The 22779-nt window shown below is 37.0% G+C and overlaps 1 long non-coding RNA gene across 1 annotated transcript; it reads right to left on the reverse strand.

Moving 5' to 3' along the window:
* Positions 1-11392: 11392 nt before the first annotated feature.
* On the reverse strand, positions 11393-21499 carry LOC126699368 (uncharacterized). Its single transcript, XR_007646782.1, has 3 exons — positions 21402-21499; positions 18842-18915; positions 11393-11495 (listed from the first exon to the last, which is right to left on the reverse strand). It is a non-coding gene; the product is annotated as an uncharacterized LOC126699368 (long non-coding RNA).
* Between the last annotated feature and the right edge of the window lie 1280 nt (positions 21500-22779).

The raw sequence follows: 22779 nt of genomic DNA on the forward strand, positions 1-22779 counted from the left end.
ATAACAATATTCATAATTCTAAAATTTATCAATCAATCTCAAGTTTTTCAACTATTCGATAATTTTAAAAACATGAATAGTTTAAGATATTTTTTTCTTTCTTTTATTCTATTATAATTTATAATTGTCAATGAAAATTATAAAACTCATTTTCCTCATTTGTGAACACTGAATATATAATAACAATTAAGGTCCGTTTGGATACAACTTATTTTTGCTGAAACTGAAAACATTGTACGTAACAAAATAATTTTTAAATGTGTGAAAAAATACTGTTCACTCTTTTTTTTTTATTGTTCATATGTCTTGATGCACTGTTCATGTCCCAGGAACAGTGCACCAGGCGTTGGTAAAAAAAAAAAAAAAAAAACCGCAAACGTGGGTTTGGAAATGCGGATCCAAACCCACACTTAGTAGCTAGATTTTGATAAAGTGTGGATTTTTTTTTTGGGTATCTTTAATATGTACATGAAAGAAAGTAGAAACATTGTTAAGGGAATTGAGACAACAAAAATCACAAACTGGATGACTAATACATCTTTAGATTTATAAATGGGAAAAGTTAATGGATGTTCTAAAGATATTGGTTTAAGAAATTTTTTTAGAAATTTTTTATGGAAAAAAAAAATGGCAACTGAATTTTTTTTTTTTTTTTTTTTTATGTATTTTCCATGAAAGTAGTATTAAAACTTTCCAAAAATAGTCCATTAACAAATTTCTTAAGGGCACTAATTAATAGGACCCTTATAATATTTAATTAATCTGAAGGAATTCATTTCAAACATAGAAGTTCATTTTTTTGCAGTAGATGAGTTCCCTATACATTGATATAAAAGAGGATTGTTAAAATAAAGGTATGGTAAAAAAGAGACGATGCTGAGAGCTTCCTCCCCTCAATTTTAAGAAGACAATTTAGTGCTCAATTTTTGTCTACTTTGAGGTGTCATCAATCAATCTTTACATATTCGATAATTTTAAAAGCATGAATGGTATAACTGTATAAGATAAAATCCTTTTGTTTTTTCTTCTTGAGGAGGAGCTATAGTTTTTGATAAAATGTAGAAACTTTTTATATCTTTTCATTTTTATTTGTTGTTAGTGCAAAGGTACTTTCCTCGACCTATGAAAGGAACAGTATACAACAAAAATCATGATTGAATGACTAATGCATTTCTAAATTTGTAATATTTTAGTGTCCATCTGGGATCTGCTTATTTTGCTAAAATTGAAATATTTTTACTGAAAGTACTGTAGATAAATGTAAAAATTAGTTGAAATAGTAAAGCGGGACTCACGAATAGTATCAAAAAGTACAGTAGGACCCATGAATAGTAGCAAAAATAAGCCGAATGGTAAAATAAGCTAACAAAAATAATTTTTGCTAAATTCACACAAACCAGGGGCGGAGCTAGAATTTTTTGTTTGGGGGGACCAAATTTGGGTATTAATATATTAGTTTCAAATCAAAATAAATTATCGTACAAATGAGTAAACGTACATACATAAATATAAACATTAATATTTTGATACTAGAGTAGGTTATAATTTATAAATATATTATGTAAGGACACGATTTGGAACGACCCCAAGATAATATTGGGCTCATACGTAAAGAGGCCCAAACAATATCATTTGTAGAGCGTGGGTTTGAAAGGCTAGGCCTTGGTCACCTGACGGTGGTTTGTCGTGGTGTTCATATAGAATTAAATCGTGTTCGCTCGAGGAGTCTTTCTCCTGGAGGCGGACTGGGAGGCTCTGATTTTTGGCCTTTTTTCCCAGCCCCTTCTTCGAATCACTTGCTTTTCCTTTTATATTAGCCTGCGTTCCTTATCCTGCGTCCACGTGTAGGATCGACTTTCCAGGGCTAATACTTGTCCCATCAGCCCATACCCAAAGTGGTTGGGGGTGGTTGTAAAAGCTGAAGAGCATGGCTCTGTCAGGTGCAGAATACTTTATTGCAGTATTGGCAGCCTTTTACTTGTGCTGTTCCGTACTGTGATCACTCTTCCTTTTAGGGGCATTTATGGCATGCCGAGCAGGAGCTCGTCCTCGGCCATTTCCTTAGACCGTCCTTGACTCGCATGGTGCGTCCTCTGCCCTGTATCTCCTCGGCGCAGGCCTTGGGCCTTAACATGAAATGGGCTGGGGTCACAAACTCTCTGGCCCCACAATAGCCCCTCAAAATCCTGTTGTCCGACCTCTTGGTCGGAGATAAGGGTTTTGGGTGATGTCACGCTTTTATTGCAGTCTGCTTAGATTTTCCCTTCATCAATGTGGGTGTCTCTTCATCTATCCAGGAAACACACCGGACTACAAGACATTCCTCTGAATTCATTCACGCTGCGTTCCTACTATTTCATTATCCAAAACGCGCCTTTAATGATTTCCCTTTACAAGACCATTTAAATTCAACGGTTACTGACGGCGTGGGGAAGTGGAGTGGGTATACTCTCGTTTACAGATTTTCTTGGAAATTTGGATAGATTAAATGCCTTCCGTTTTGTCCTTTATATAAGAAGAAAGGCAAGAGGTTACTTCTCTTACACAGAGACCTTTTAATCCTTTTAAGGTCTGAAACCCTTAGCCTCCCCCAGAGTTTCCTTTATCCACTAGTTTATACCTTGAATTGTGATACGTTCGAGATAGGAGCGGGAACGAAGAGACCATACCCTTCCCAGAAATGCCATGTTCTTCTGAAGCTAAAAATGGCTCGGTCAAGGCAGAGATAACAGAGACTCAAGATACCTCTCATCCTCCCTTCAGCCAAAATCCAAAGCAGGGGCTCATCGCGTCAAACTCTTGGTGCGACTGAGCTGGAGTCACCCATTATCAGTACCAGCCGCTCTCTTATGAGCATAGCTATTATGGCACCAGCGTGTTAGGAGTCAGGATCGACGCAGGGACAAAGTATCCTTGCTTCTTCCTCTCTTCCTTCACTGGTGCCTCCTTTTGCCTCCCTTCTTCTTCTTTCCTATCACCAGATCCATCCTGGTGCTTTTCCTTCTTCCTCTTCTTCTTCTCTTCCACCAAGGGAGGTCTTCCTCTCAATATGGGTGCTATTGGGGGCAAAATTTGGAAAGACTTCGGAGCAGAGCTTAAAAAGACTTCTGGTTGTCTGTTGTTGTTTTTTTTTTTTTTATTGTTTTTGCAATTAGTTTTCTGTATAGGCTTGTTTAAGCCCTTCGTTGTACGCTGTAATACCTTTTTATATTAATAAAAGTCAACATTGCTTTATTTTGTACATTCTACCTCTTCTTTTTAAAATAATTATGCCATAAATAGACGTACTACCATATGACTTCTTTTCTATTTTTGTATTCTGAACGATGCTTAGGGTCGAAATCCCAGTTAATAAAAAGACCTTGCTCTGTGCTTATTGAAACTATCTGGCACAACAATGCCGACTTGAACAAATGATATTTAGGGAAAAAACCTTTGTTTGAGAAAAAGATGTAATTCTGTACTTATTGGGCTATTCGGCTTGATAATGCCGTCTTAACAAAAAAAAAAAAAAATACTTAGGGTTGAAACCCTTGCTAAGGAAAAGATGTTAAGAAAAAGATGTTATTACGAACTTATGAGAGCTGTTCGGCACAACAATGCCGACTTGAATAAATGATACTTAGGGTCGAAACCCTTACTAAGAAAAAGATATTATTATGAACTTAATAGAGTTGTTTGGCACAATAATGCCGACCTGAGAAAACGCTACATACCTCAAAATAGCCGAGATGACAGCTGAATGCTTGGTGCGGTGTAGGAGGTATCCATCCGAGGATGGGTGGTTCAAAAGTGGACTGTCCATGTGGGCTGCCAAGTACTTAGAGTGTTTCGTCGCCTTCCTAATAGCTTTTGTAGCCTTGGTCCTTTTTTGGTATCCAATCCGAGGACCGAGGTACGACCATGCCGTGTCTCAAGCGCTCGTTTGCATCAATTCCCTTAGAGCTGAGGCTCTAAGGACAGATCGGGATCTTCATTATGCCTAGGACTTAATCCGACTTTTAGTAAATGATCTTCCTGTAGGTCTGAGCAACCTAACATTCTTCTTAAATAGTTGGTTTCCCCATAGGTTTGAGTCCGAGAATCATGCAATACCTTGGTTCTGTCCAAAACTTGATTTTTAAGCAGTTAGTTTCCCCATAGGTTTGAGTCCGAGGACCATGCAATACCTTGGTTCTGTCCAAAACTTGATATTTTAGTAGTTGGTTTCCCCATAGGTTTGAGTCCGAGGACCATGCAATACCTTGATTCTATCCAAAACTTGATATTTTAAGTAGTTGGTTTCCCCATAGGTTTGAGTCCGAGGACCATGCAATACCTTGGTTTTGTCCAAAACTTGATATTTTAGTAGTTGGTTTCCCCATAGGTTTGAGTCCGAGGACCATGCAATACCTTAGTTCTGTCCAAAACTTGATATTTTAGTAGTTGGTTTCCCCATAGGTTTGAGTCCGAGGACCATGCAATACCTTGGTTCTGTCCAAAACTTGATATTTTAAGTAGTTGGTTTCCCCATAGGTTTGAGTCTAAGGACCATGCAATACCTTGGTTCTGTCCAAAACTTGATATTTAAGTAGTTGGTTTCCCCATAGGTTTGAGTTCGAGGACCATGCAATACCTTGGTTCTGTCAAAAACTTGATATTTAAATAGTTGGTTTCCCCATAGGTTTGAGTCCGAGGACCATGCAATACCTTGGTTCTGTCCAAAACTTGATATTTAAGTAGTTGGTTTCCCCATAGGTTTGAGTCCGAGGACCATGCAATACCTTAGTTCTGTCCAAAACTTAATATTTTAAGTAGTTGGTTTCCCCATAGGTTTGAGTCCGAGAACCATGCAATACCTTGGTTCTGTCCAAAACTTGATATTTAAGTAGTTGGGGAATTAACCCCTCGGCTATGGCGTGGGACCTTGGTTTAGGGGGATTAGCTCCTCGACCAAGCCCCTAGAACCATCCGTGCTGCCGACGCTACGAAGCGCAGCCCCTAGTGAAGGAACGCAGCCCTTAGTAGAACTTTACGCTAGAACACTACATCCGACTGTTGGAAATGATGTGAGGGATTGTCTCAACCCACTACCTGTGCCAAGACACAAGCTTTTCCCACAGACGGCGCCAATTGTAAGGACACGATTTGGAACAACCCCAAGATAATATTGGGCTCGTACGTAAAGAGGCCCAAACAATATCATTTGTAGAGCGTGGGTTTGAAAGGCTAGGTCTTGGTCACCAGACGGTGGTTTGTCGTGGTATTCATATAGAATTAAATCGTGTTCGCTCGAGGAGTCTTTCTCCTGAAGGCGGACTGGGAGGCTCTGATTTTTGGCCTTTTTTCCCAGCCCCTTCTCCGAATCACTTGCTTTTCCTTTTATATTAGCCTGCGTTCCTTATCCTGCGTCCACGTGTAGGATCGACTTTCCAAGGCTGATACTTGTCCCATCAGCCCATACCCAAAGTGGTTGGGGGTGGTTGTAAAAGCTGAAGAGCATGGCTCTGTCAGGTGCAGAATGCTTTATTGCAGTATTGGCAGCCTTTTACTTGTGCTGTTCCGTACTGTGATCACTCTTCCTTTTAGGGGCATTTATGGCATGCCGAGCAGGAGCTCGTCCTCGGCCATTTCCTTAGACCGTCCTTGACTCGCATGGTGCGTCCTCTGCCTTGTATCTCCTCGGCGCAGGCCTTGGGCCTTAACATGAAATGGGCTGGGGTCACTAACTCTCTGGCCCCACATATTATATATAAAATTAATAACTTTCAAATATATATATTCGCAAGATAAATTTTTAGGGAAACTTATTATATTTTAAACTTCAATGAGTATACAAAAACTGTCTAGTTTGATATTAAACATGTATAAAAAACGATTTAAAGAAAACAAAAACTACCTTGTCTCTATAACTACTAGATCAATTAACAAATTCTATTGATTTTTAAGAGCATTATTGGACTAATTCAAACATTTGGGGGGGGACAACTTCTATTTTTGTAGCTAAATATTTAAAGTTTTAATACTTATATATAATATAAAATATTTAAAAAAAAAATTTGGGGGGCCAAGCCATGCTATAGCTCCGCCCCTAACACAAACCATAACCAATAGATTATTTGTTGTTACTCTAAACTTTAAAATAAATTCATTTCAAAGGTATAAGATTCTTCCATGAAAAATTAGTTGATGAATAATCTTCCACAAACCATAACCAATAGATAACGTAATGAATCTATGAAGCAAGTTTGTTCTTTTAAGGTGCATGCCAAATGAAGGCCTTGTAGCCACCATACAATGCGCAAACGTTAGTACAAAAATTTAGCTTACAGATTTTCTGTAAACTTACTTAATCCCCATGGGCCCCATACCTCTTCAATTGTATATTTAATTATTTGTCTTAATTTCTTCTAAAACTTAAATCAACTTAATTTTTAAATAGGAAATATTTCTTTTAGTTTTTATTATTTTGATCACTAGTTTCTTCTGAATCTCGTTAAATCAGTGTGTATTTATTGGGAACTATCTCTAGGGAAAAGTTAACAAATGTCCTAAATAAAAACATTGATTGATTTGGTTTGGGAAAAAAAAAAATATAGAAGAAAAGAAAAAAAAAACAATTTATTTTTTTGAAAGCTTTTTATATATACACCAAGAAAGTAGTATCAAAACTTTCTGAAACAGTTTATTAACAAATGCCCTAAAGCACCAACCCTTTCTTCGTTACTTTCTTTAAAGTCCAATTTAAAGCTTTAGAGTCCGTTTGATTGGAAGAGTGGAAAAGTGAGAGGATGGAAAATATTTAGTTTTTCCCCTTGTGTGTTTGGTTGGAGGGGTGGAAAAGTAGGAGGGTGGAAAACTCTTTTGTTTGGTTGGAGAGAAAAGGGAAGGATGGAAAATGTAACTTATATAAATTGACTATTATACCCTTATTACATAATATGTAAGAAATAGATTTATTTATACTCATTAAATAATATAAAATTTACTATATCATATATATAAATTTATATTATTATTTTTATTATTATAAAGTAAAAATTACAATAGTTTACATATAAATTTAATTGGGCAAAGGATTTGGTAACCAGCAAAAAGGTGATTAGCAAAAATAACTGCATTAGCACAGTTTTGTGTGGATCTTACTGTCCGTGCAGGTGGAGGGCTCATAGATCTTGTTATTGGCAGAGAAACCGAACTTCAAAGAATCATTCAGATACTTTGCCGCAGAACCAAAAATAACCCCATTCTTCTTGGTGAAAGTGGCATTGGGAAAAAAAATCAACAAGAAACAGAAAAATGAATGATAACATAATAGATAAAGGAATAAAAAAAATTGAATGTCATATGAAACAGAAAAATCAACAAGAAACAATAGATGAATGAAGAGTATAATGAGGACAAGAAACAATAGATCACGTTGAAAAAAAAAAAAAAGAGAGAGAAGAGTAAAAGTGCTTGGAGAGAATTTTTTTCTCCAGTCTTTTCCTCCCGATTTGGGAGGAAGAAATTTGTGGGACGGGGAGAGAAAATAATCTCATAGGTTTTCCTCTCTTCCTATTTTCTTCAGCTTGCCAAACAGTGGAAAACACTGTTTTCCTCAGCATTCTCCTTCCTATATTTTCCATCCCTCCTAAATTCACCCCAACCAAACACAGTGTTAAAGTAAAATGCGTTTCCAACATTTACAAACATTTCAGACTCATATGTGATCAGGGCCGGCCCTAGGCTTAGGCCAATTAGGCCATTGCCTAGGGCCCCCTTACTAGAGAAGGCCCCGAATTTGGGGGCAAATTTTTTTATTTTTTATATATAAATATTTTGGGGAGATATTAAAACATTTTATTTTACATCTTTTTTCACTATTAAGAAGATCAAAGAATTGAGTAATGCTAGAGATAGAAATAAGATAAATTTAAATGAATAGATCTTACAAATAGACATGTAACTAATCACAAGTAATTCAAATAGGAAAATGTTAAAAATATTATAAATTTTACTACATAACTTTTATTTATTTAATTATTTTTATAAAAGATAAAAATTCTGCTCTAGCCTAATCTAAGTGTATATGTATGCGAAACTCTCTTCTAGAGACTTAAATCTCGGCCATTTCCCCTCACACCCCACAAGAACTTATATTTATGGAGTGATCACTGCACCAAAGGTGCGGGGTGGTCTCCATAACTTTTATTATTTGATGTGACAATGAATATAATAGGTGGATTTCAACAAACTATTGAATGTATTTTTAAATGAATATTTGTAATTGATGATATATCTTTGTAATTCTCATATTGTAAATTTTATAATATTTCTAGTATTTTTGTAAGTCTTATGTCATTGATTACGTTTATTACAACATTAGTTTATAGTAAAATTTGTTATAACTTTAGCATTTTCTAAATAAATAAAAAAGAAATCACATTAAAAAGTAAAAAGAATGGATTTAAAAAAAATTATTATATAAAATACTAGTTAAATATTATTTAAGTGATAACATAAAAGTCCTATTTGAAGATTTCGCCTTAAGCCTCCGAAACACTTGGGCCAACCCTAAATGTGATTAGCAATATAATAAAAAAAACTTATAGAAGCTAGTTCTATGGCCAACTTGTTTGGACCGAGTGGCAACACGAAGCCCAGAGTAACTTGTCAAACATTCTAGTTATGGCAACCATAGTTAAAATAGCGTAATTGACCTGCACGCTGTGCTGGAACAAGTTCTACATTTTAAAGGTATAAGAATCTTGTCAATATGTCCAAGTCTTGTAGTTCAAGCGGTACTTCTTGACATTTTTAATTGAGATATTCGTGATTCAAATCGCTCATCGCTCGTTATAATTATTGAATTGTAAAAAGATAAAAATAAAAATGTAAATGTAGCCACCATTTGACGGCACCAGAATGTCAGTATTTGGTGCAAAAATTTAGTTTCATGGCAGCGCCTTCAATCTATACTTCAAAGTTCTTCGACATTGCATCAGACTTTGACATTGATGAAGAAAATTCAAAGATCCCCTCTGCCCTTAAAAAGGGACACAACTTGGACTGGGTTGGCATAGACTAAAAACAATCATAGCCTAATACATCCAACTGGAACCAAACATGAAATTTTAATTTGGGAAAGTCATAATACAGACCAATATCAACTCGGACAATCTGTCCTAATGTCCTATCTTGTTTGCCGAAGACAATAGTGAAGTCTTAACCCAAGCCCAAATCAATGTTTAGAACATTCAAGTTTGGTTCCTCTCCTATTAAATCAAAGTCATGACAGAAAGCACAAGTCAAGTTATACCTTATAATGCCATTCACATTGGCTGATAAAAATTCTGATAATATAAACTTCAAGATTACTCATCAATAGACAGTGAATCTCTCAATTAGATACAATATTCAACTTTCTTACATCTGCAAAACTCAAGAGGAGCCACCCGCCACGCCCAGTGGGCTGGCACCTAAAAACATCTATGGCCGGCCCTCTAGAAGTTCTTCCAAGTTCCCCATATTTGGCCCATTGGGCCATTTGGTCTGATTTTTTTTTTAATGCTTAAAAAACGGGTCTACATGTTTGACCAGCAAGTTGACCTAACTTGACCCGGATTTAAACATGTTGGGTTTGGTCGACTTGTTTTTACTTTGAGGAAAAAAAAAATCTTTAACCTGCGTGGGAATTTCTTTGAGGTTTTGGTTGGGTTATTGGGTCTAGGTCCAATTTGGCAAGGTCTAACTGTGGGTTTGAGAGTTGGTCAGGGGTGGGATGGATTGAAGGTATTTTTCCATTCTTAATAAAGGAATTCAACATTAAATAAGGTAGTTATGAGACCCCCGGTGCAGGGTGGGGGGGGACGCTCATAAGAGTGCTTTAAGAAATAGAAACCAAGTGTTTTGAGTAATGGTAATAGAAAATATACAAAAAATAAATTGTAAATAAGTTATTTATTTAAAAAATTTATTGAATTATATTTATAAATTGTTGGAATATTCACGTGAGTAGTGCAGTTAGTAAAGTCCCTTAGTCCTATATTGGATACTAATTAAAAGAATAAATGGTTAATATAACACTAGCCTCTGAGCACGCGCTCACGCCCGTGCTCAGAGGCTCTTCTATTTTTTGGGTAAGAGTTAATTTAGAGCATTTATTATAATTTGGGATTATTATATTTTCCAATCACAAAAAAAAAAAAAAAAAAAAAAACTAGGGGTGTGATGAGTGTCATGTGTGAAGAAATAATTTTCCCATCACACCCCTAGATTTTATTGTGATGAAAAATTATTGTGATTGGAAAATTATTTCTCCACACATGACACTCATCACACCCCTAGGTTTTTTTTTGTGATTGAAAAATATAATAATCCCAAATTATAATAAATGCTCTAAATGCTTAGGATTCTCTCTTATCCCATATAAAACCCAAAAAAAAAAAAAAAAAAAACAAAAATATCTCTTTTATCAAAAATATAATTCTCTCTTATTCAAAATTCCTCTATTTCCCATGTTCCATGTTTCCACGTTCCTTTTCAGCTTTTTACTTTCATCATCGTCTCCATTCTCATTACATCGTTTAAATTGTTAATGACATTGGTTTCAAGAGTTTGAGCCGTGACTTTGTGACCCTTATGGACATCATTTCCCCTCCCCTTTTGCGAGCTCTCTTATACTTTCAATAGTGCTAGCAAGTTTGATCTCATTCCTATTTCCTATGATATTTGCTTTGGTTTCTTCTTTTGGTTTAATTTTATGAAATGGTTTTATTGAATAGGAAACAGATGTTATCAATGTGCTCATGGAAATGAAGTTTTGATCTAATACGTTTCAATGCCATTTTGAATGAATGGGTTTCGTTTCAAATTGGTGGATGAGAATAAACGGGCATTATCACCATTGGGATAACATTTACTAAAAGGTTTGTTTGCATTGTTTAATCTATTCAAACTTTCTATAAAAAAATTTCTGTTACTTCGTTTGGACCAAAAAATCTCGAGAAAGACAGTAACATCCTTTCACATTGTTTATATATATACACACACACTGAAAATGCTGAAAAATAAAGTGCCCTTGAGGTTTAGAGTGCGTTTGGATTCGGCTGAAAGTTCCCTGCGTTTGCGTCTTGTCTGTTTTTTTTTTTTTTTTTTTTTTTCACGCGTTTTGGAGCGTTTTGGGTGTTGCGGCTACTGTTCATGCACTGTTCAATGAACAGTAGCCGCAAACTTTGACTTTTCAAATTTTTTTGGACCAATCACAGCACATCGTGTACTGTTCACGGACCCACAAATTTCACTTTTCAGCAACTTTTTCATTAAAAATGGGTCCCACGATACTATTCACACATTTAAAAATTATTTCGCTACAGTGTTTTTCAGTTTTCAGTTTCAGTTTTCAGTTTTCAGCTGTATCCAAACGGACCCTTAATACATATAATAATTCTTGTAAAGTCTCTCACCCGAACTTATCTAATATTCCATTCCAATGACTCCTCAATGCAATCCAAAAAGTTTGTGCGTACGTGAACCTGAGAGAGATAAAAGAGTTAGGGTTAAACCAAGTATTTTTTTTTTTTTAAAAAAAAAACTTTAATTAACCAACCAACGTTTGAAGGTATATGTTGTTAACCTTTGTTAGAGTTTGTGTTTGAAATATTTGAATTCAAATAGAAATAGAAAATTCCTCTCCCAAAAAAAAAAAAAAAAAAAAAGAATAAAGCAAACATTTGAATAAAATAGTAGTTATCCAAAAATGTTGGAGGTGATAATCATCAATACCACGTATGAGTCAATAATCATAAACGTTTTTTTTTTTAAGGTTATAATTTTTTTTAACAAAAAATTATCTACCACGTTTTTATTTTGAAAAAAAAAAATCCCACTTTTGTAAAAAAAAAAAAAAAAAAAAAAAAAAAAAAAAAAAAAAAAAAAACTCTAGCCGACCCTTTTTTTTTCCAAATAAAAAAAAAAAAAAAACCTTAACACGTTTGAATTCCACTCCCACATTTTACTCCTAACAAATTGTTTGCATTCCACTCTCCCATGTTTTACTCCTAAGAAACTATTTTACTATGAAATTTAAAATTTTCAACTTCTCTTTAATAACATGCACGTTGGTATTGACGATTTTTTCTTTTTTCTTGAACCCACCTGATGACCAAATGCATGTGGGCCCATAAATTTGAGATGGATAACCCTTTTTTTTTTTTTGAGATGTAGACAACTTTAATTGGATAATTTAGATATACATAAAAGTTACACAAATTAAAAAAAAAAAAAAATTCATTCTAAATAAAAAAATTTAGTAGCTGTTTAGTAGTGATAGACGTGTAGATGATTGTGATTAACCTTTTGATAAAATGAAAAACCTTTTTTTTTTTAAAGAAATAATAAAATTAAAAACCTAATAAGAGAGTGATGGACATTGTTGACCTTATTTTTTTTAAAAAAAACTCACTATCTATTCATGAGGTGATCATGGTTATTGTGGGGCCCAATAGTTTAGGGGCCCGGCTCGCTCACTTATGGGGAGTCCACAGGCCCCAAACTAAAGGAGGCCAGGGCCCAAGTCCAAAAATAGGAAGCCCAAAGTGGCCCGAAGATACAGCCGAGGACAGCTTAGTCCTCGGCAGACCCAAAGTCTCATGGATCAGAGTGGAATACAAGCTAACTAGAAAGATCATAAAATATCTTGGGGAAGTTGTCCTTAATACCCTCCACTGATATGACACTGCACCTAACAGAGCCGGATTCTTAGGCTTTATTGATCATCTCCAACAATTTCGGGATTAGATTGATGGGACAGATATCTGTCCTGGAAAGGTCGACCCTAAACGTGGACGAGGGACAACGAACGTAGGCTAGTATAAAAGAAAACGTTAGGTAACGAAGGGGGGGGGGGGCGCTCATCTCATTTCCTGGGGAAAAAACTTCAGGAATGAGAATGCCCAGACAATATATGCGCACCACCACGTAAAACACACCGTCGGGTAACCGGAGAAAAACATTAGTGCTCCTCGGACATAATCCGAGGAGCCCAATCCCTCAAATTATAAAGTTATAGGGCTTGGATATCCAGACTAAAGCCTTTTCTGGTCTAGGTTTATCTAAAGTCCGGCCTGTACTAACGCCCCGTGACCCAACGCTAGCCTTTCAAGCCCACTCTCTACAAATTTTATTGTGAGGGATCCACCACGCGCGAGCCCAACGTCATTATTGGGCCGCTTGAGAATCGTGACCCTACAATTGGCGCCGTCTGTGGGAAGGCTTGCGCGTTGGCACGGGTGGCGCGTGAGTCAGCTCTCTAGCAAGCGGAGATTCACGAGTTTTTCCCATCTCCGGCGACGTGCAATTGTTGCTCCGCCATAAGCCTCTGCTAGGGGCTACGCCCTGCACTGCTAACGGCGCGGGCAGCTCTAGGGGCTTCCGGCCTCAAGCCAACTCTCCTCTCCCTGGCCTAGGGGCTAACTTTCGAAAAATAAATGAGTATAAATAAAAAACTACATAACAAGAAATCTTACAAGTTTTGGACAGAACCAAGGTCTTGCATGGTCCTCGGACCCAAGCCTATGGGGAAACCAAGTACAAAAAAGAACTCTTACAAGTTTTGGACAGAACCAAGGCCTTGCATGGTCCTCGGACCCAAGCCTATGAGGAAACCAAGTACAAAAAAGAACTCTTACAAGTTTTGGACAGAACCAAGGCCTTGCATGGTCCTCGGACCCAAGCCTATGGGGAAACCAAGTACAAAAAAGAACTCTTACAAGTTTTGGACAGAACCAAGGCCTTGCATGGTCCTCGGACCCAAGCCTATGGGGAAACCAAGTACAAACAAGAAATCTTACAAGTTTTGGACAGAACCAAGGCCTTGCATGGTCCTCGGACCCAAGCCTATGGGGAAACCAAGTACAAACAAGAAATCTTACAAGTTTTGGACAGAACCAAGGCCTTGCATGGTCCTCGGACCCAAGCCTATGGGGAAACCAAGTACAAAAAAGAACTCTTACAAGTTTTGGACAGAACCAAGGCCTTGCATGGTCCTCGGACCCAAGCCTATGGGGAAACCAAGTACAAAAAAGAACTCTTACAAGTTTTGGACAGAACCAAGGCCTTGCATGGTCCTCGGACCCAAGCCTATGGGGAAACCAAGTACAAACAAGAAATCTTACAAGTTTTGGACAGAACCAAGGCCTTGCATGGTCCTCGGACCCAAGCCTATGGGGAAACCAAGTACAAACAAGAAATCTTACAAGTTTTGGACAGAACCAAGGCCTTGCATGGTCCTCGGACCCAAGCCTATGGGGAAACCAAGTACAAAAAATAACTCTTACAAGTTTTGGACAGAACCAAGGCCTTGCATGGTCCTCGGACCCAAGCCTATGGGGAAACCAAGTACAAAAAAAGAACTCTTACAAGTTTTGGACAGAACCAAGGCCTTGCATGGTCCTCGGACCCAAGCCTATGGGGAAACCAAGTACAAACAAGAAATCTTACAAGTTTTGGACAGAACCAAGGCCTTGCATGGTCCTCGGACCCAAGCCTATGGGGAAACCAAGTACAAACAAGAAATCTTACAAGTTTTGGACAGAACCAAGGCCTTGCATGGTCCTCGGACCCAAGCCTATGGGGAAACCAAGTACAAAAAAAAACTCTTACAAGTTTTGGACAGAACCAAGGCCTTGCATGGTCCTCGGACCCAAGCCTATGGGGAAACCAAGTACAAAAAAGAACTCTTACAAGTTTTGGACAGAACCAAGGCCTTGCATGGTCCTCGGACCCAAGCCTATGGGGAAACCAAGTACAAAAAAGAACTCTTACAAGTTTTGGACAGAACCAAGGCCTTGCATGGTCCTCGGACCCAAGCCTATGGGGAAACCAAGTACACAGAAGCATAATCGGAGTTCCCTGCTTCCCAGTCGACTGCTCGGATGGATTATTTGGAAATTACCAACCTCGGATAGTATTCACGCGCTTATCACAGAGTATTCAAATGTTATCCCGGTTAGTTTCCTAAGTTTGATTTACTATGAATTATCGATATAATGCCTGGTAGTATTGGTAAATTGGAGTTAGTTAGATTATGTTTCAAGCTATTTTGTCTTAAATATTCTTGAAGAAACACACACATAGGGCACACCCATTCACGAAGTAGCGTTGTCAAAGGAACAGTATTCAAAACAAGTAAAGAAGGTTCCATTTTTATTAAAACAAAGAAATAGTACAGCGTACAATGAAAAAACTGGAATAAGTTTATGCCAAAGCTCACTACATAACCAAAAAGAAAGGAAGATACAAGAGAATAAAATAAAGCTGAGAAAGTAGATCAGAGGAGAGGTTGGCTACAGCTCCAAGATCTTGTTCTTCCTCAATGCTTTCGCATGCCCACAACTCAAACAGCAAAAGAGACCCAACTTGGGCCTGACACCGCTGAAGGAAAGGTACAGGGAGTGGGAAGTTGAGGGGCTTTCTCTAAATATTCGCCTGCTGCAAAGCAGAGGCGCTGATGGCGGAAAATCTTTCTTCTGACATACCAAAATTCTGGCATGAACAGAACCTGCTTCGGATTTTGACTAAAAGAGGGAGAGACACCCTTCCCCCTCGGTCGAAATGGAGTATTCTCCCGAACTTATGCTTCCTGTGCCCATACCTTACCATTTGGAGTCTCATGAGGACACGGTACTTCTGCGGCGGAGAGGGTTCTTTCTTCCCAACTCTCGCCTTAAACATGCTGTGCTAAGGGAGGATAGCACCAGATATGGGATTTATGATATGGGAGAAAACTGAAGGACTGGTGCGTATATAAAGCAACTCTCTCTCCCTCCCATTTATTTGAAAAGACAAGGTGGTGGCAGTCAACTCACGCAGCGTCCCAAGGAACGCTACAGATAAAATGGTTCTGGCTCAACTTCCAATGCCAACTGCAACCACAAGATTAAAGAAGCCTCGTAAAGCCGCACCTCGATCATTGGGACGTCAGAGAGTACTGCATGGCCAGAGGATGCAGAAATATCTCTTAATTCGTGGGGAAATTGAATTCGCGGCCCAGGCCCGCTTTGCGTGAAGGCCCAGGTGCTGTGGCCCACGCCGAGAAATGGCCGTTGCCGAGGACAACCCCTGCTCGGTGCCTTGGGAAATGCCTGATGAAAGGGAGAATCTGAACTCAAAGAGTCTTGGACAGAACCTAGGACTTGCATCGTCCTCAGACCCAAGCCTATGGGGAAACCAAGTACAAAAAAAAGATATCTTATAAGTCTTGGACAGAACCTAGGACTTGCATGGTCCTTGGACCCAAGCCTATGGGGAAACCAAGTACAAAAAAGATATCTTATAAGTCTTGGACAGAACCTAGGACTTGTATGGTCCTCGGACTCAAGCCTAGAGGGAAACCAGGAATATAAAAAAAAACATATCTCATAAGTCTTGGACAGAACCTAGGACTTGCATGGTCCTCGGACTCAAGCCTATGGAGAAACCCAGCACCTAAAAGAAAAAGTATAAGCCCTAAACAAAACCCAGGCTGTGCGAAGTCCTCGGACTCAGGCCTCTTGGGAGACCAACTACTCGGATGGAGAAGTTTTCTCGGCTCAAATATTGTGAAATGTTAAGGCCAGTATGTTGAGATGGCAAAATGACCCCCTATTCAATAGCCTACGGAAACTGTTCGTTTTACGGATGATATGTCCTCGGATAACTACTTCTTACGCCTTATCGAACACTTAGTCCCCATCTCGACTAATTTTAAGGTAAGACTCGTTCCTCACTGGTCGGATTGTTATGTCGAATAATAATTTTGTTAAAGTTATTATGGCGTCTTTTTATTAACGAGTATTTTGGCCTTAGTTGTCATTGGTTCAAATACTATACTACTGTGCCGAGCAGAGCTTGCAAATTTATTAAAACATATAAACAGAACATGCGAAATAGAATAACAGTAACTTTTATTAATATAAAAAATTATTACAACGTACAAGGAAGGGCTTAAACAAGCCTATACAAAAAATGAACTGCCGAAGCAGTAATAATATCCGTAATACAGATAAGTAAACCGTCAGGTGTCCTTTAAACTCGCCTTCAATGTCTCTCTGAAATCTCTGTCTCAGTACTGTTCTTATCGGAAGAAGAACCTTGTATAGAAAAGGAGAAGGAGAAGGAAGAAGAATTGAAACACATGGAAGCACTTCAGCAAGCTCTTGCCGCCGAGGAGGGCAAAGGGAAAAGAAGATGGAGGACATGAGCAAGAAGGAGGAGAAGAAGAGGGAAGAGATGAAGAAAATAAAAAGGAGCAAAAGAGGGAGAAGGGGAATCAAAGGATGGCGCCAGTGAACAAAGAGAGGAAGAAGCAAGGGCGTTTAGTCCCTGCCTCAATCCTAACTCTTAGCATACTGGAGCCATATTAGGTATGCTCATGAGAGAGCGGGTGGAGATGACAAGGGAGGTTTTCGACTCAGTCACACCGGAGGTGAGATGTGACGAGTCCCTGCTTCGGATTTTGGCTAAAAGAATTGGGAGGCAAATCTTGAGTCTCCGCCACCCTTGCCCCGACCGAGCCATCTCAAGTTTTGTTAGGACATGGCGTTTCTGGGGAAGGAGGGGCTTATTCATGGCTGACTACTATGGTGGATGTATTAAGGGATAGGGAATAACCAGATGGAGGAAGTGAATTCTGAGAAGGGCCTGAGGGATTCAGATATGAGAAAATCGCCTTTTGTCTTCTCTCTTTATATAGGGAACGAAGAAAGGGATATATACCACGATCAGATCCCCAGGGAAATCTGCAGAGAAGAATGCGCCGCTTCGTTCCCCCACGCCATCAGTAACCGTTAGATCTGGGAGGTCTCGTAAATGGGAAGGTATTAAAGACACGCTGCAGATAACCAAACGTCATAATGGCAACGTACGCAAATTCAGGAAAACGGCTCATAGACCAGTACATTCCTCTGGGAGGTGAAGAGTCGCCAACGTTGATCAAGGGCTGAACTAAATGAACTGCAATGAAGGCTTGATATTATCAAAACCCACCTTTCCAACCATGACGTTAGACAGCAGGGTTTTGAGGGGCTAATGTGGGGCCCAATAGTTTAGGGGCCCGGCTCGCTCACTTATGGGGAGTCCACAGGCCCCAAACTAAAGGAGGCCAGGGCCCAAGTCCAAAAATAGGAAGCCCAAAGTGGCCCGAAGATACAGCCGAGGACAGCTTAGTCCTCGGCAGACCCAAAGTCTCATGGATCAGAGTGGAATACAAGCTAACTAGAAAGATCATAAAATATCTTGGGGAAGTTGTCCTTAATACCCTCCACTGATATGACACTGCACCTAACAGAGCCGGATTCTTAGGCTTTATTGATCATCTCCAACAATTTCGGGATTAGATTGATGGGACAGATATCTGTCCTGGAAAGGTCGACCCTACACGTGGACGAGGGACAACGAACGTAGGCTAGTATAAAAGAAAACGTTAGATAACCAAGGGGGGGGGGCCTCATCTCATTTCCTGGGGAAAAAACTTCAGGAATGAGAATGCCCAGACAATATATGCGCACCACCACGGAAAACACACCGTCGGGTAACCGGAGAAAAACATTAGTGCTCCTCGGACATAATCCGAGGAGCCCAATCCCTCAAATTATAAAGTTATAGGGCTTGGATATCCAGACTAAAGCCTTTTCTGGTCTAGGTTTATCTAAAGTGTGGCCTGTACTAACGCCCCGTGACCCAACGCTAGCCTTTCAAGCCCACTCTCTACAAATTTTATTGTGAGGGATCCACCACGCGCGAGCCCAACGTCATTATTGGGCCGCTTGAGAATCGTGACCCTACAGTTATAATTTCTTAAAATGTAAACAAAGGCTATTAAAAGAAGTAAGGGAAGTCATACTGTTTAACTGTTGGAGAATGATTTTGAATACTTCTTTTGTAGCATAAGACAGCCCTGTCTTTGGATCACAATACCTACAGCATGAAATGACAATTCATTAAGAAGTACAATGGTGGAGTATATGAAGGAACCATTTATTTCAAAATTACATTTTAAAATAAAGAAGAAGGGAAAAAAAAAAAAAAAAAAGAGTTAACGTGATACATATAAGAAAAAAAAAAAAGTAGAACTTAAAGAAAGTGAATCATAAACAAAAGAAAATAAAACAAAGAGGAACTTGCAAAAGATAGAACCTGAAAATTTGTTGAAGCCTTTGACAGTAAATATCTTTAATCTGAAGAAAAAGAGAAGATGATGTAGAGCTAAACTAAATGTCTTTAATTTGAAGAAGAATGAGAGAGAGAAAGTGAGATAGAAACTGTAAAGCGTACGTGAGTTTGTGGTTTTAAAGTGTAGGTGTTTTAATTTACATATCTATCCTCGGTGGTTGAAAACTTGTAAGTGGGTATGATGAGGGTATCTTAGGCATGAAAAATGTGGAATCCAAACAGGGGAAGCCCCTTAAATAGTAGTATAGATACACACACACTGAAAATGCTGAAAAATAAAGTGCCCTTGAGGTTTAATACATATAATAATTCTTGTAAAGTCTCTCACCCAAACTTATCTAATATTCCATTCCAATGACTCTTCAATGCAATCCAAAAAGTTTGTGCGTACGTGAACCTGAGAGAGATAAAAGAGTTAGGGTTAAACCAAGTATTTTTTTTTTTTTTTAAAAAAAACTTTAATTAACCAACCAACGTTTGAAGGTATATGTTGTTAAAGATAATAGCTTAAGTTTGTTAGAGTTTGTGTTTGAAATATTTGAATTCAAATAGAAATAGAAAATTCTTCTCCCAAAAAAAAAAAAAAAAAAAATAGAATAAAGCAAACATTTGAATAAAATAGTAGTTATCCGAAAAATGTTGGTGGTGATAATCATCAATACCACGTATGAGTCAATAATCATAAACGTTTTTTTTTTATGGTTATAATTTTTTTTAACAAAAAATTAACTACCACGTTTTTATTTTGAAAAAAAAAATCCCACTTTTGTAAAAAAAAATAAATAAAAAAACTCTAGCCGACCCTTTTTTTTCCAAATTAAAAAAAAAAAAAAAAAAAAAAAAACCTTAACACGTTTGAATTCCACTCCCACATTTTACTCCTAACAAATTGTTTGCATTCCACTCTCCCATGTTTTACTCCTAAGAAACTACTTTCCTATGAAATTTAAAATTTTCAACTTCTCTTTAATAACATGCACGTTAAAAAAAAAAAAAAAAAAACTTTAATTAACCAACCAACGTTTGAAGGTATATGTTGTTAACCTTTGTTAGAGTTTGTGTTTGAAATATTTGAATTCAAATAGAAATAGAAAATTCTTCTCCCAAAAAAAAAGAAAAAAAAAAGAATAAAGCAAACATTTGAATAAAATAGTAGTTATCTGAAAATGTTGGTGGTGATAATCATCAATACCACGTATGAGTCAATAATCATAAACGTTTTTTTTTTTTTATGGTTATAATTTTTTTTAACAAAAAATTATCTACCATGTTTTTATTTTGAAAAAAAAAAAATCCCACTTTTGTATAAAAAAAAAAAAAAAAAAAAAAACTCTAGCCGACCCTTTTTTTTTCCAAATTAAAAAAAAAAAAAAAAAAAAAAAAACCTTAACACGTTTGAATTCCACTCCCACATTTTACTCCTAACAAATTGTTTGCATTCCACTCTCCCATGTTTTACTCCTAAGAAACTACTTTACTATGAAATTTAAAATTTTCAACTTCTCTTTAATAACATGCAAGTTGGTATTGACGATTTTTTCTTTTTTCTTGAACCCACCTGATGACCAAATGCATGTGGGCCCATAAATTTGAGATGGATAACCTTTTTTTTTTTTTTTTGAGATGTAGACAACTTTAATTGGATAATTTAGATATACATAAAAGTTACACAAATTAAAAAAAAAAATTTCATTCTAAATAAAAAAATTTAGTAGCTGTTTAGTAGTGATAGACGTGTAGATGATTGTGATTAACCTTTTGATAAAATGAAAAACCTTTTTTTTTTAAAAGAAATAATAAAATTAAAAACCTAATAAGAGAGTGATGGACATTGTTGACCTTATTTTTAAAAAAAAAAACTCACTATCTATTCATGAGGTGATCATGGTTATAATTTCTTAAAATGTAAACAAAGGCTATTAAAAGAGGTAAGGGAAGTCATACTGTTTAACTGTTGGAGAATAATTTTGAATACTTCTTTTGTAGCATAAGACAGCCCTGTCTTTGGATCACAATACCTACAGCATGAAATGACAATTCATTAAGAAGTACAATGGTGGAGTATATGAAGGAACCATTTATTTCAAAATTACATTTTAAAATAAAGAAGAAGGGAAAAAAAAAAAAAGAGTTAACGTGATACATATAAGAAAAAAAAAAAGTAGAACTTAAAGAAAGTGAATCATAAACAAAAGAAAATAAAACAAAGAGGAACTTGCAAAAGATAGAACCTGAAAATTTGTTGAAGCCTCTGACAGTAAATATCTTTAATCTGAAGAAAAAGAGAAGATGATGTAGAGCTAAACTAAATGTCTTTAATTTGAAGAAGAATGAGAGAGAGAAAGTGAGATAGAAACTGTAAAGCGTACGTGAGTTTGTGGTTTTAAAGTATAGTTGTTTTAATTTACATATCTATTCTCGGTGGTTGAAAACTTGTAAGTGGGTATGATGAGGGTATCTTAGGCATGAAAAATGTGGAATCCAAACAGGGGAAGCCCCTTAAATAGTAGTATAGACATATCTATCCTCGGTGATTGAAAACTTGTAAGTGGGTATGATGAGGGTATCTTAGGCATGAAAAATGTGGAATCCAAACAGGGGAAGCCCCTTAAATAGTATTATAGATAATTGAACCCAAATTCATTAACTTAAACTTTTGAGTAAAGTAATGGTTAATATAATATATGAACCAATTGAAGTCTTCCCAACATATTATCTCCCCTACAAGTGGTATAAAAGCTCATGGATCAACTGGCAAAGTGTTTGTTAGAATAAGACTATAGGAGAGATACCCCAAATCTTTGTATTTGTGAGAGAAAACTATTTGGGTGTATTTGAGATTTGAGTTTTATGAGTGTCTTTACACTATCTTTTAATTCTCCAAATTTATTAGTAGAATTTTCTTGTTGTTGGCCCCCATATATAGACATAGGCCAAAGGCATCCTTAATGTTTCTCATTGTACGTATTTGTGTCTATTTTTTTAAGGATGAAGTTTACTTGCCATTTTGAGAAATTCGAAGACTGTGATGTAGGAAATTGCGAGTGGTGAAAAAAAAAAGTGGTGAGTCATGTGAAAGGGACATGGGCAGCTTCAATTGGACTCCAGGGATGGGAACCCCTTGAATTGGACAAAAAAAATTATATATAATTTTTTTTTAATTTTTTTCTTGTTTAGACTCCCTAAAATAAAAATTTGAGCACCCTAACCATAGATTTTTTTAAAGCCAAATTGAAATAAACTTGAATATAATCCTCTAAACAATATCTTGACATTAAAATATATATTAAAAAAAAAAAAAAGCTCAATAACATACTATAAGGACTGAAGTTGGATTGGACCCAATATAGGATTGAGTTCTAGCTCAAGCGGCCCAAACAATTAATTTATAAAGCGTGGACGAAAGAACTAGATCTATTCCAGAAGAAAAACGATAAAATTTGGTAATTTAAGGCTGTTAGATACAAATAGGATGAGAAAATCTGTCCTCGGAGTAACTTGAGGAGCTTATATTATATTGTCTTGTTGATCAATAAAATTATACAAGAGTTCACAGTTTTGTTTTTTAAATGCTTGATTTTTTCCGATCCCCGCTTTTAGTACATCTTC

Source organism: Quercus robur, chromosome 9 (assembly GCF_932294415.1).
Source record: "Quercus robur chromosome 9, dhQueRobu3.1, whole genome shotgun sequence".
NCBI classification, from domain to species: domain Eukaryota; kingdom Viridiplantae; phylum Streptophyta; class Magnoliopsida; order Fagales; family Fagaceae; genus Quercus; species Quercus robur.